Below are 11,884 nucleotides of genomic sequence, written 5' to 3'. Positions count from 1 at the left end.
TTGATCACGCCATGGAGAGCAAGAGTCCATCCGAAAATAACTCCAAAACCAAGTGTGTGGCTGTAGGGGAGTCCTTGAGGATGGTTACGTACTTGAGTAGTTAGGGGCCTAACTAACCAGCCCCTCTGTCTTGCATGAGAGATGTCTCTTTTCCATGGTCTCACCCACAATTGGCATTCCTCGGAGCTTGGATCTTCACAAATTTCACTAAAGGCAATCCTAAAGATTCAAAGGCGAGCATCTAGTGGCACAAGAGTCGAAAAACCGAGCGTGCTAATCGTGCATGTACTAAGAGGCCAATGTTCAATAAGTAGCGAGAGATTCACTCTGAATCCATGAATAGATAATTAAAGCATCGCCCACCATTTAAAAGATGCATGTGGGAGTGAGAAGATGATGAGTATGGAGTGTCCAGGCAATTTATAAAAGCATAAAATGATAAAAATAAATCTCAATTTACGAGCAAATAAACATGCATGCATATTTTTTTAAAAAAATAAAAATAAAAATTTTTTAAAAAAAATAAAAATAAAAAATAAAAAAATAATAGTAAAAAAAGCCGGACCCACCGTTGTTCAATGCACACCGGCTCCATTATTCAAAACAGGCACATGTGATAAGAATGGATTGAAATATATATATATGAGAAATGATTAAAATGATGCATGAACCGGTGTTCTCTTTTGAAGAAAAAGAGATTGCATGCATACGTGCATAATAATAATAAAATAAATAAAAGAATTGAGATAGCGTGGACTATGATTTCAAAGCCTCTCCAAATATCAAGTACAAGAAGCTGCCTATTACTTCACTTTTGCGCGAGTTTTGGGATTCTAGAGTCTATCAGCTACTGTGAATCAATATAGTTCTGGTCACCAAATTAAACAAGTTGAGCAACGAAAGCTTTAACGTATATTTTAATATATTCATTGACAGTCACTGGTTTTATTAAGCTTGAAAGGTGGTTTCATACCAATTGGAATGTGCCAAAATAATAATAATAATAATAATAATAATAAAAATAAAAATGATGAAAAACATGCTATAGTGAAGCTTGAGTCAAAAAGGTTGTGATGATGTTATTCATGGGAATATATATATATATATATATATATATATATGATATGGAAGCATGCATACGTGCATGGCAAAACAAAAAAAAATAAATAAATAAAATAATAATAATAAGAAGCATGCATACTCACATTCGGGTTAAAAAATAAAATAAATGAATAAATAAATAAATTAAAAAAAGAGAGGCATGGGCCACGTGAAATAAAGTTAGGTAATTTGCATGTGAAAATCTAAAGTGAATAGCTTATGTATTTGTGGCTATAAAAAAATAAAAAAATATATATATGAGGGGCTAACCATGAAAAAAAACAACACATGCAAATGAATATGATAAAAAAAATGAAATGAAAATTAATGAAAATAATAAAAATAAAAAAGCCCCACGTACCATGCACATGGGTATGAATATATTGAATATAGATATATATATATATATATATATATATATATATATATATATATATATATATATATATATATATATATATTCATCCCAGGGCAATTAAAATACCATTTTGAGGCGGCGGCCAAAATTGGTTTCAAAAAAATGACAAAGCGATAATGAGATGAGGCATGCAACGTAATGATGACGCACATGTGGCGACATATCATGATACACATATATACAATCAAAACCAAAGCAACCAAATCAAGTTTCAAGATATAAAAAGAGTCAATATTTGAAAATATATATAAATCGACAATTGAGTTCAACGGTCTCAAGACATCAAAGGTCGAAGACCCAAAGAGCTTCACAAGTCAATATTTGAAAAAATCATATAAATCGACAATTGAACTCAGTGGTCTCAAAACATCAATGTCGAAGACCCAAAGAGTTTCACAAGTAAATATAAATCGACAATTGAACTCAGCGGTCTCAAGACATCAAAAGTCGAAGACCTAAAGAGTTTCACAAGTCAATATAAATCGACAATTGAAGTCGGCAGTCGCAAGACGTCAGAATTCAAAGACCCAAAAAGTTTCACAAGTCAAGAAGAGAGCTTCACAAGCACAGAAGCTAAAGCTTATGATAAGTCAAAATCAAGTCTATGGTTCGTCAACATGGAGAAGCCATAACTTGAAATTCAAATCAACTCATGATGCAAATCAAATCCAAAATGCAAAATGTCGAAGACACAAGCTCGGATACAAGTCCATAAGTCGAGATGTTTGTCAAGATGATTTCAAATTTCTTGTATTTTCAATGAAATCCATGAATTCATATTTATTGCAATGAATAAAAATTGATTGTCACAATTTGTTTCTTTTTTCACATTTATTTTCTTAATCGGAGGTTCCTGCGACAATGTCCAGGGTAATTAACATTAAGGGCTTGCCCCTAATGGAAATCATGAACCAATAATCACCATGAAGTCATACGAAATATTAAAATTTGATTTGTGATCCATTATTTTTTAACAGGTCTAACCCAAATCAAAGGTTGTTTTAAAAAAAAAGGAGCCCACAGACCTTTGATATTTATAGTAAATTTGGAGATTTATATTATTTAGGAAATTCTGTATATTTTTGAATTACACTTCTAAATTTATGGTTTAGTCAAGTTGGAAAATAACTATGCTTCGGAGAGGACATATTCTCTTACTTGATAATTTATTGAAATATGATATTCCTCTCGTTACATTCTTTTTGGCTAACAGTGAAACTCGAAGCTAAAGGGAGACACTGGCCGGATAACAAAGCTTGACCCTGTCAGGCCAATATGTCGGCGCACTGGGCCTAGTTGGGCCAGCAGGTCATGGGTCACCCAATGGTGACCAAGATCTGGCCAGGGGGGTTCCCCAAAATCGGCAAGCCAGTCCAAAACCCACCGGTTCCTGGGGTAACCCGCCAGGTCTTATTTATTTCTTTAAATAAAACTATTAAATAGAATTTAAAATAAAGAAATATGTGAAAAAAGTCACAAAATAAGTTTGGGTTGATTACTAACTTTTATAACTAGTTGATAAGTAATGTTTCCTATTTTTAGCTGATGTAGGGCTAAAAAAATAAATAATCTAAAGTTTTTTTATTTTGTTTATATCTTTTTAGTAAAGAAAGAATATTAGTAAAAAGATTTATTGATGGATTAGTTATAGTGATGTTGTTGTAAGTGTGTTGTTGCCCGGAAGTCATTAGTTCAAGCCATGTTGACTACAATTGTTATGTTTTTAGCCATAAATTAAATTGAATTTTAAAAAATTTAAATATATTTAAGATAATTTCAAATAAATCAAACTAATTAAAAACTTTTTATAGTTATTAATTTATTTTTGTTAAATACTTATTATACAATATTTTTAATAATATTTTTAAAAAATGGATATTAATCGATGTGGGATTAAATTTAAATCTATTGAAGAATCATTGATTTAATTTAAGAGGATCATTGGACAACAAGAATTGAATAAATTTTTATTAAATAAAAAAATTTTATTTTTTTATATTATAAAAATAGTTAAATATATAAATGATAAATTTTAAAAATTTTAAAAATATTAATGTTTCTTTTTATAAATGAAACAATTGTTAATATAATATTATAATGGATATTTTTATCTTAATTAAAGTTTTTTCATTAATCTATAAAATTTAATCTAATTATTTATTAATTAGAAAATATTATGATTTTAGGTTAATAATATGTTTCAAATTTTGGAAATAATGGTATACACATATAAATAAATATAATATATCTTTTAGTTAGACACTTGATTTGTATAGAACAGTTGGTTAGCCACTTGAATAACCACATAGTGGTCATGGGTTCAAATGACATAAAGCTATTTGATTTTTGATAAAATTTTTCTCGAAAATTAAAAAAATATTCAACTCACACTAGTGACCAGCCGGGTGATAGGTCAGGAAGAGTCTAACCCATAATCGGGCCTGCTATAGTGTGGGTAGGGCCAAATGACGGTGGCCTTTGCCCCGATGTATAACTTTGATTCCTATTTTATTTCATTTTTTAAGTTATAATAAATTCTTATTTTACTTCTGATTATTTTAGTTATTTCAATTTGAAATTATAAATTCTGTTGATTCTAAATTTCTTTAATTAAAGAGTAGTAGACTCGTGTGGGCTTAACAGTTTATCCAAAAAAGATGTCTTGTTTTGTTGTAGCATTTTGAGTTGTTGTATATGTCTATTCTTGTCCTTGTATTTTATAATTTAAATTCATGTATTAAATACTATAATAAATATACACATCAGAACTATATATATATATATATATATATATATATATATATATATATAATTTATGAATATCATGTTAAATATTGTATCAAAAAATTAAATATAATAATATATTAATACTGTATCAAATAAGGTATAAAAAATATAAATATAATAATATATTAACACTGTATTAAATAACTCATACTAAAATTATAAATATATTAATATATCAATATCATATTAAATATGTGACAAAAATATAAATTTAATAATTTAATTAGTGTAAAGACCCGCGCTAACGCTGCGGGTTCAGTATATGAAAATGGTGTACTGACATTAATAATATAAATTTTTAAAAATAATTTTTTTAATATTGAGGTATATTCTCAAATTTTTAAAAATATATATGAAAAATTTTTTTCTGTATTTTTAAGACAAAAACTATAGGGAAAAATATTATTTCAATAAATCTTCTAAAAAACTTAGTAACTAAATATTAAACACCAACTATATTTTTAATGTTAATTCTTTTTCAAATTGTTTTTAATTTTTAAATATTCTTGCTAATTATGATATTTTTCATATATTTATTTTCAAAAGCGTACGAATTATAAAAAGTATTTTTTTGTGAAATTTGAAATATACTGAAGATTTTTTTAATTATTATTTCTCTCTCTATATGTATTTTAGCGGATTATTTAAAAACTAAATAAAATTATCTTGATAAATCTTCTCAAACAATATAATTAATACATTTAATAAAACGTTCTATGATAAAAAAAGGGGTTCTAGTCTCCATGACAAACCATAAAGAGGTTTTTGTCAATATGCAACAAAACATTATTTGTCTTTGATTAGTTAGGCTAAAGCCTATGTTTATTTTTCCTTTTTCCCCTTTTTTTAATACATAAAAAATTCTTATTTTAATTTTTTTGATTTAATGGAGGCCATTAATGGTCGTGGAGGAAAACACGCCGCCAAACCTGAGCATCAGCATCATCATTGTCCTCCCTTGTTGGATTTGAGCTCCGCCAGTTTCAATTCAATCTATTCCTTCACCAGCTCAATCCACTTCGCCAAAACCTCCAGCTCCATGATCCGTTGTTTTTCTTAGCTCCTCATCCGCCTCGCCCAGCTCCTCCGATTTGGGTATGGAATCATCTCGCAATAACATTGAATATAAGTGCAAAAACTTTCAAAAAAATAAAAAAATCAATAAAAAAAGCAAAGAAACAATACATGCATTTCATAATGTGAAATTAATAAGCCTAAAACCATCCACTAAAAAAACCAAGATAAAAGAAAAAGATGAGACAAATCTATTACCTTCCCGGATCCACCAACAACCTCAAAAGCAACATACCCGAAAAATCAAAACATAAAAAAACTCAAAATCTTCGGGAGGCAAATAGAGAGAGTCGAGAGATGACCTTAAAGATAAAAAGAAGAAGGAAGGCCAGTGCAAGAGTTGGGAAAAAGGGCTCGGGGATGGGTCCTTATCGGTGTAGATATTGATGAAGCCGAAGGCACTTGTGTGGTGGTAAAAGAAAGGGCAGCGCTAACAAAGATCATCATCTCCGCCTCTGAGATCAAAGAGCACAAATAGAAACAAAAAGAGAGCAAGAGAGAGAGAAGCCCAAATCCCGTCACCCTAAGCAAGAGGAAACCCTCTATAAATTTTTATCTCTAAGCCCTCGTGCAGAACCCTCTCCAGCTCTCTCACCATCATTGCTCATCCTCCCGAGAGGCTCTATCTTCGTGGTCGCTTGGTTCGATCCGAAAACATAGCGGAGAGAAGGGTCGGAGTTTGCTGGGGTCGGGGCAGTTTGAGAGCTTAGAGAGCTAAGGGTTAGAGGGCTTTTCAATGTGCCCCAGTATGCTCACCCGCAGGCGTGCTTAAGGCCAATCACTGCCAGTTTCTCATTGGCTCTTTACTAAATCATGGGAAATCTAAAAGGACGTTAACATGGGCCAACGAAGATATTAATGGTAGAAGAGATAGAGATAAGCGGTTGATAATGCTTTCCTTTAAACTTTATATAAAAACTAACAAATCTAACGAATCACAAAGGGCCAAATGTCCTCATGCGAATCAATTTGGAAAGAGAGATATTTAGGGGATAGAATTAAGATGTAGTATATATAATAATGTACCAAATACCCAGATATTTAATATTTTATAATCAATATTCACAATTAATATTTCAGATAATTTTATTTTTCAAAACCCCCAGACTCATTCTCCTCGACATCCTCTCCATCAGCACTTCCGGTCATCTCTTTCATCCCACTCCCACTCCCACTCCCACTCCGTCCTTCCCTCGTTCGCCGCATCTCCTCCCACGTCCCCCAACACGACTTCTTCTTTTCTGGCGTCGAACGCCCGCATCTCCATCGGAACCGTACTCCGCTTCCTCTCTTCCTCCTCCTCCTCCTCCCTTCGTTTTGGCCCCGATCGCCGGGAACTAGGGTTAGGGTTTCGTTTTCAATATCGATTTGGAGGTGTGATCAGTGTTTCGCTTCGAACTTCAGTTTTTGTGCTTTGCATCGTCGATGGCGGTGGGCTGATGCTTTTCATTCTCGTTTGGCGCCGGTCGGGTGAGCAGTGACCTCTTCTCCGCCGCATCATCGTCGCCGGAACCCTAGATTTGGGAGGTGAGTCTTGTGCTCTAACCCTAGCTCTCGACAGCACTCCCAGTTTCGATCTAGGATTGCTCAGGTTACCAATATTTCGTGCTGATTGATTTCCTTTGAATTATGTTGATGGTTATGCTGATGATTTACTGATTTTGTGTTTTTGTGTGCGCATTTCCTGTTGAATTGTAGCGAGTTTGGTTGCTGATTAGGAGCTGTGTAGAAGTTTTTTCATTTGGGTTTAAGGTTGATTTTTTTTTGGATTAATTGTTTGTTTGTTTAGATGATGAGCTGAGGGTTGATCTAATGCACTAAAATTGGTTTTAGGTTCTTTACTAAAATTACCAATGTTTGCTGATTATTTTTCCTGTTGATTAGGCACGCTCCCAGTGCGCCGTGCCAGTGCAAATGTTGTCAAAATATGCTGTTCCTTCTGGAGAGTGGCCTGATTTATTGCCTTTTCTTTTCCAATGTGGACAAAGTTCACAAGAGGATCATAGAAAGGTATTGTTTGATCATTCACTATGTAGAAAGCTTTGTTTTATATTTGTGCAAAATTTTCGTAAAGATGTTTCATGATTGAGTTCAAAATTCTGGATGGAATAGGATCTAGAGAATGAGTAGTGAAGTTAGATGTGCACTTTGTTTTGATTATTTTGCAGTAGAAATATCACTGTAGAAAGGTGAATGGTGCATTAACTGTATTCATTTTATATCTTTTGTTAAAGATATGTATATTCATGCTCTCATTTCATCTTCATTTTCATGTGTTTATCCTTTTCTTCGAACTCAGAGAATTTTGACTTATTCTGCTTTCCTTTCTCTTTTCTATTAGGTGGCTTTGATACTTTTCAGTTCTCTGACAGAAACAATTGGGTCGGTTCCAGTCCCATTTGACAAATCTACAACCTTTACTTTTGAAATGTTTGCAAGATGAGAGCAGCACACGCGTTAGAGTTGCTGATCTGAAGTGTATAGTTTTTGCATTCTTTTCTATATATATTATTTGCTTTGATGTTGTATTTTAGGCATTTTCTCATTTTATATTTTGTATTTCTATTGTTTGTTCACCAAAAAAAATCCCCATTACAGGGCTGTTGGATCTTTTATAGAGTTCATTAATGAAGGCAATGATGTGGTGAGTATCTTCTCTTGCTGTTTTATATACTTCCTTTTCTTTGATCCTTCGCCTCAAAAGCTGGTATTTTGAAACAATCTTGGAGATGGATGTTTGCAGTATTCTATCTATGCAATTCGTTGTGGAAGCTATGTTATTCTTTGATGAATTAAATTATGTGGTATGTGAAGAGTAATTTCTGTCACAGAAGTTCTCTGATTGATTGCTTTACACATGACAGATTTTCGATGAAGTTCTTGGTTCTGGTAGAGATGTTCCATGATGCTTGCTTTGCACTAGACAAATTTTACATGATGTCATGATCCTAGAACTATCACCTAAGAAAAGAAACTAGTATGGCCTCAGGAGCTGGGGGCGGATTGCTGTCATAATCGATGGGTTGCCTTCATGGCTGTGGATGATGATGACTTGTCAATTCCCAAGCTGATCACTTGACAGAAAGTGATACACCCAATTGATCTTTTGCCATTAGATGAACTATAATATCCAATACAATGAAGTAGGAAATGAGTTCAAAATAGCTAACTCATTTCCTACTTCATGTTTGAATAAGTAATATATTGTAAAATTAAATTTGTATTCTGATTTTAGCTCTATTTTTACAAATGGTGAAATAAAAGATTTCAGCTGTGTCAACATTGTGAATTTCTTCTAAATGTGCTCCATTGTGTTGACTTTTAGGTTCTGGATTCATCTGTTTATGGAATATCTGTTCACATTATGGGCTTGCTTTATAATTTACAAGCAGTATTACAATTATGGCTGGAGCCCTGCTTTGACAATATCGAAGGTGTTGGTAGCCATCAGATCTGTTTTCACCACCCCAGATCCATGTAAGGCTACTATTTATCGCCTGCTGATTCTATTCTTTGGTTTGAAACCTCTAATATGTTGTTTTCCTTATATTTTAAATCTTCTCCTATTTGGTTATTCTCCTAAATTTGTTTATGTGTGCAGATAAGCCAGTTATGCCAAACATTGCTCGTCTATACCTAACAGATCGAGCTAAACATGATGAAATTGCGGCAGAGTGGACAATGCGATTTGCCAGATAGAATATTCAGTTGTATAACAACAAATTCAGTAAGATATTGGAATTACACATGCAGATGAATCTCTTAATTGAAACTTTGAAATTAAGTTCATGTATATTATTTGCTTCAAATATATCATTTCTTTCTACTCATCTGAATTTGTTTTGCTTTCTGATATTTGTGACAATCTAGCTCATGTCTTTGCTTGTATTACAGCATTCCAGTCCACCTGAATATCAGAAAAAGCTACTTTGACTGGTGTGTCCTTAGCGAACAAATGGACTTCATGCGCACATCTATTCCTACGACACCACCAAGAGAAGAGGTAGAGGTACCTTTTTCGATAGCCATCTTCTATGTGATTGATGTATTGTTATGTGATTGATCAGTTTGGTTGTAAATCAATATTTGAAGGTTTTGGATGTGAAACTGATATTGATATCAGATATCAGTGCAGGTAATTAGATTGCTGCCAGATGCCGTCGGTACTACCTGCAGTAAGCATCTTGAGAAGGTACTTGGAACAGAATACACTCACATTCTTTGTGTTCCATTTAGAACAGAGAAGGGAATTGCCCGTAAAGGGTCTCTCACTTTGAAGTATGGCCTTACCTAGAGACATACATCGAAGTTTTTATTTCTGCGACTGTTAGATGCCTGAATATCGTGAAAGCTGCATTTTAATTGATGCATCTCTAATGGTGCTTTGTTCTGTGCTCGCTATCAGGATGTTGCCAATGAGTTGGTCAGAGAATTGCAGGAGACTCCTGATTTGATGATTTGAAACTATAGTGATGGCAATTTAGTAGCATCATTGCTTGCTCATAAATTAGGAGTTACTCAGGTCCATATCCTAGCATGTTTTTGGCATGTAAACTCATGACATGCATGAATTCCACATTCTAATTTGGTTCATCATTTTAATTTATGCCGTGTACCTGGAGAAAATAAAGTACCCAAATTCAGATATATATTGGAAGAATTTCGAAGACCAGTACCATTTCTCTTGTCAATTCACAGCTGATTTGATTATGATGAACCATGCCGACTTCATCATCAGAGATTGCTGGAAGGTATTAGCTTGTTCCTTAGCAGCTTAGTTATACTTGCAGCTTAATTGTTTTTAGCAACGATATAGTGGGCCAATACAAGTCACATATATACTACCTTCACTATTCCTAAGCTATAGCGTGTGGTTCATGGCATCGATGTCTTTGCTACAAAGTTCAACATTGTGCCTCTTGGTACTGATTTGTCCAGTTACTTCCCCTATACGAAACAGAACAATAGCAACCCCTGCTTCAGTTGCAGAGTAAGTAGTGTTTATTTTGGGTTAATTTGCCACCTTTGGTTGTTATGCTAATGTTACATACCTAAATTTCTTTGCAGAGCCCCCAAGAAATCAAAGAAGTGAGCCAAGAAGACCTAAAATTGCTAGATATCATAACTAGAACTAGAAAATTAAGCTTGTTTGAAATTTTATGGAAGGATATTTGTTTTATATATGTTTTGTTTGTTTATGGGAGATATCTCTATTACTGCAATTTTTTGATACAGACTCATCCATAACCTTATTCTCATGTTTGCTGATCTATTGTTGGTGTATTTTAGATTTATTGCTTTGATGAGGTTAGTTTTTTCAATTTTGTTGTTAATAACTTGCATGTCATCAATTTTTGTGTCTTAGATTTATTTCATTTTCCAAATCTGAGATCAACACGGTAATATTCATCATTTAATTTTAATAAAATTAATTTTATATAAATTATTTTTCAAATAATAAATAAAAGTGCGCCTAAAATCGTAATAAAAAAAATCTTGCTAAAAATTATGTCAATATTGTGAAAAAAATATTGCGGCAAATATGGATCTAAAGTCTGTTAAAAAAATTAATGGCAATATTTGGCACAATAATAAAAAATCGCGTCAAAAACAATAACAAAGTTTGGTATGATATTAAAAAAATTGTGTTAAAATATATTTATCATTGCTGTTATTTTTTGGTGTCAAATATTGTTTTAAAATCAATTTGACATGATTTTTAAATTCATTTTAGTTTTCTTGCAGTGTTGATGACACCATGAAGGCTATGCTATCTTTTTACTCCAAAAGCAAAAGCAAGTATTCTTTAATTAAATTAAATAGCGTGAGGTTTTCATGATTACCAGTATGTCATTATTATATTCTAAAATCAGTCACGAACACATTGATTTATCACTAGAGATGGCAATTTGTACCCTATCCGACGAGGGATATCTCAGTGCCGACTGCAGTCAAAGAGGGTATTACCCTCTTTGACCGAGTGCGTACTGCACGGGTATTACCTGTTAGTTTTTGAGTAAGTACGGGTTGGGTAAGGGTATGCCCCTACCCCTACCCGTATTCCCTTTACCCTTACCCTTACCCTCTCGTATATATATATATATATATATATATATATATATAATTTTTATAAAACTAAACATTTACTCACAATTTACTCAATATCTATTTTTCATAGTGATTAATTTTGAAAATAATACTTCAAAATTTTCTCTTAATATATTATTTTTAAATTTTATTTAATTTCTATATTTATATTTGATAATATTATCAAAAATTGAATTTTTAGATATATATTAAGAATCATAATTAAATTAAAAAATAAATAAATATAAAAATTATAAGAACATCATGAAAAATAAGATACTAATAAAAAATCAATTGGATATAACTTATGAGAATTACTTATAATGTTTTTTATATTCAAAATATTACTAGATATTTATAAAATTAGAAGCTATATAAAATATAAATAGTAGATATATGAAAAAATTTTAAACAAAA

General features: G+C 32.2%; 1 long non-coding RNA gene across 17 annotated transcripts; it reads left to right on the top strand.

Annotated features, from left to right (window-relative positions):
• Positions 1 to 6,459: 6,459 nt before the first annotated feature.
• LOC120254303 lies at positions 6,460 to 10,633 on the top strand. Of its 17 annotated transcripts, none has more exons than XR_005534591.1 (11): positions 6,460 to 6,754; positions 6,859 to 6,907; positions 7,265 to 7,390; positions 7,722 to 7,858; positions 7,979 to 8,024; positions 8,245 to 8,576; positions 8,706 to 8,857; positions 8,982 to 9,107; positions 9,275 to 9,389; positions 9,511 to 10,370; positions 10,448 to 10,633. It is a non-coding gene; the product is annotated as an uncharacterized LOC120254303 (long non-coding RNA). The 17 variants fall into 17 exon arrangements; XR_005534593.1 differs by having other exon boundaries at positions 6,460 to 6,907; positions 9,275 to 9,383; positions 9,511 to 9,572; positions 9,786 to 10,370; XR_005534592.1 differs by having other exon boundaries at positions 6,460 to 6,907; positions 9,275 to 9,383; positions 9,504 to 9,572; positions 9,786 to 10,370.
• The last annotated feature ends 1,251 nt before the right edge of the window (positions 10,634 to 11,884 follow it).

This window comes from Dioscorea cayenensis, unplaced genomic scaffold, assembly GCF_009730915.1.
Source record: "Dioscorea cayenensis subsp. rotundata cultivar TDr96_F1 unplaced genomic scaffold, TDr96_F1_v2_PseudoChromosome.rev07_lg8_w22 25.fasta BLBR01000414.1, whole genome shotgun sequence".
Taxonomy (NCBI): domain Eukaryota; kingdom Viridiplantae; phylum Streptophyta; class Magnoliopsida; order Dioscoreales; family Dioscoreaceae; genus Dioscorea; species Dioscorea cayenensis.
This window is presented reverse-complemented; position numbering and strand designations above follow the sequence as displayed.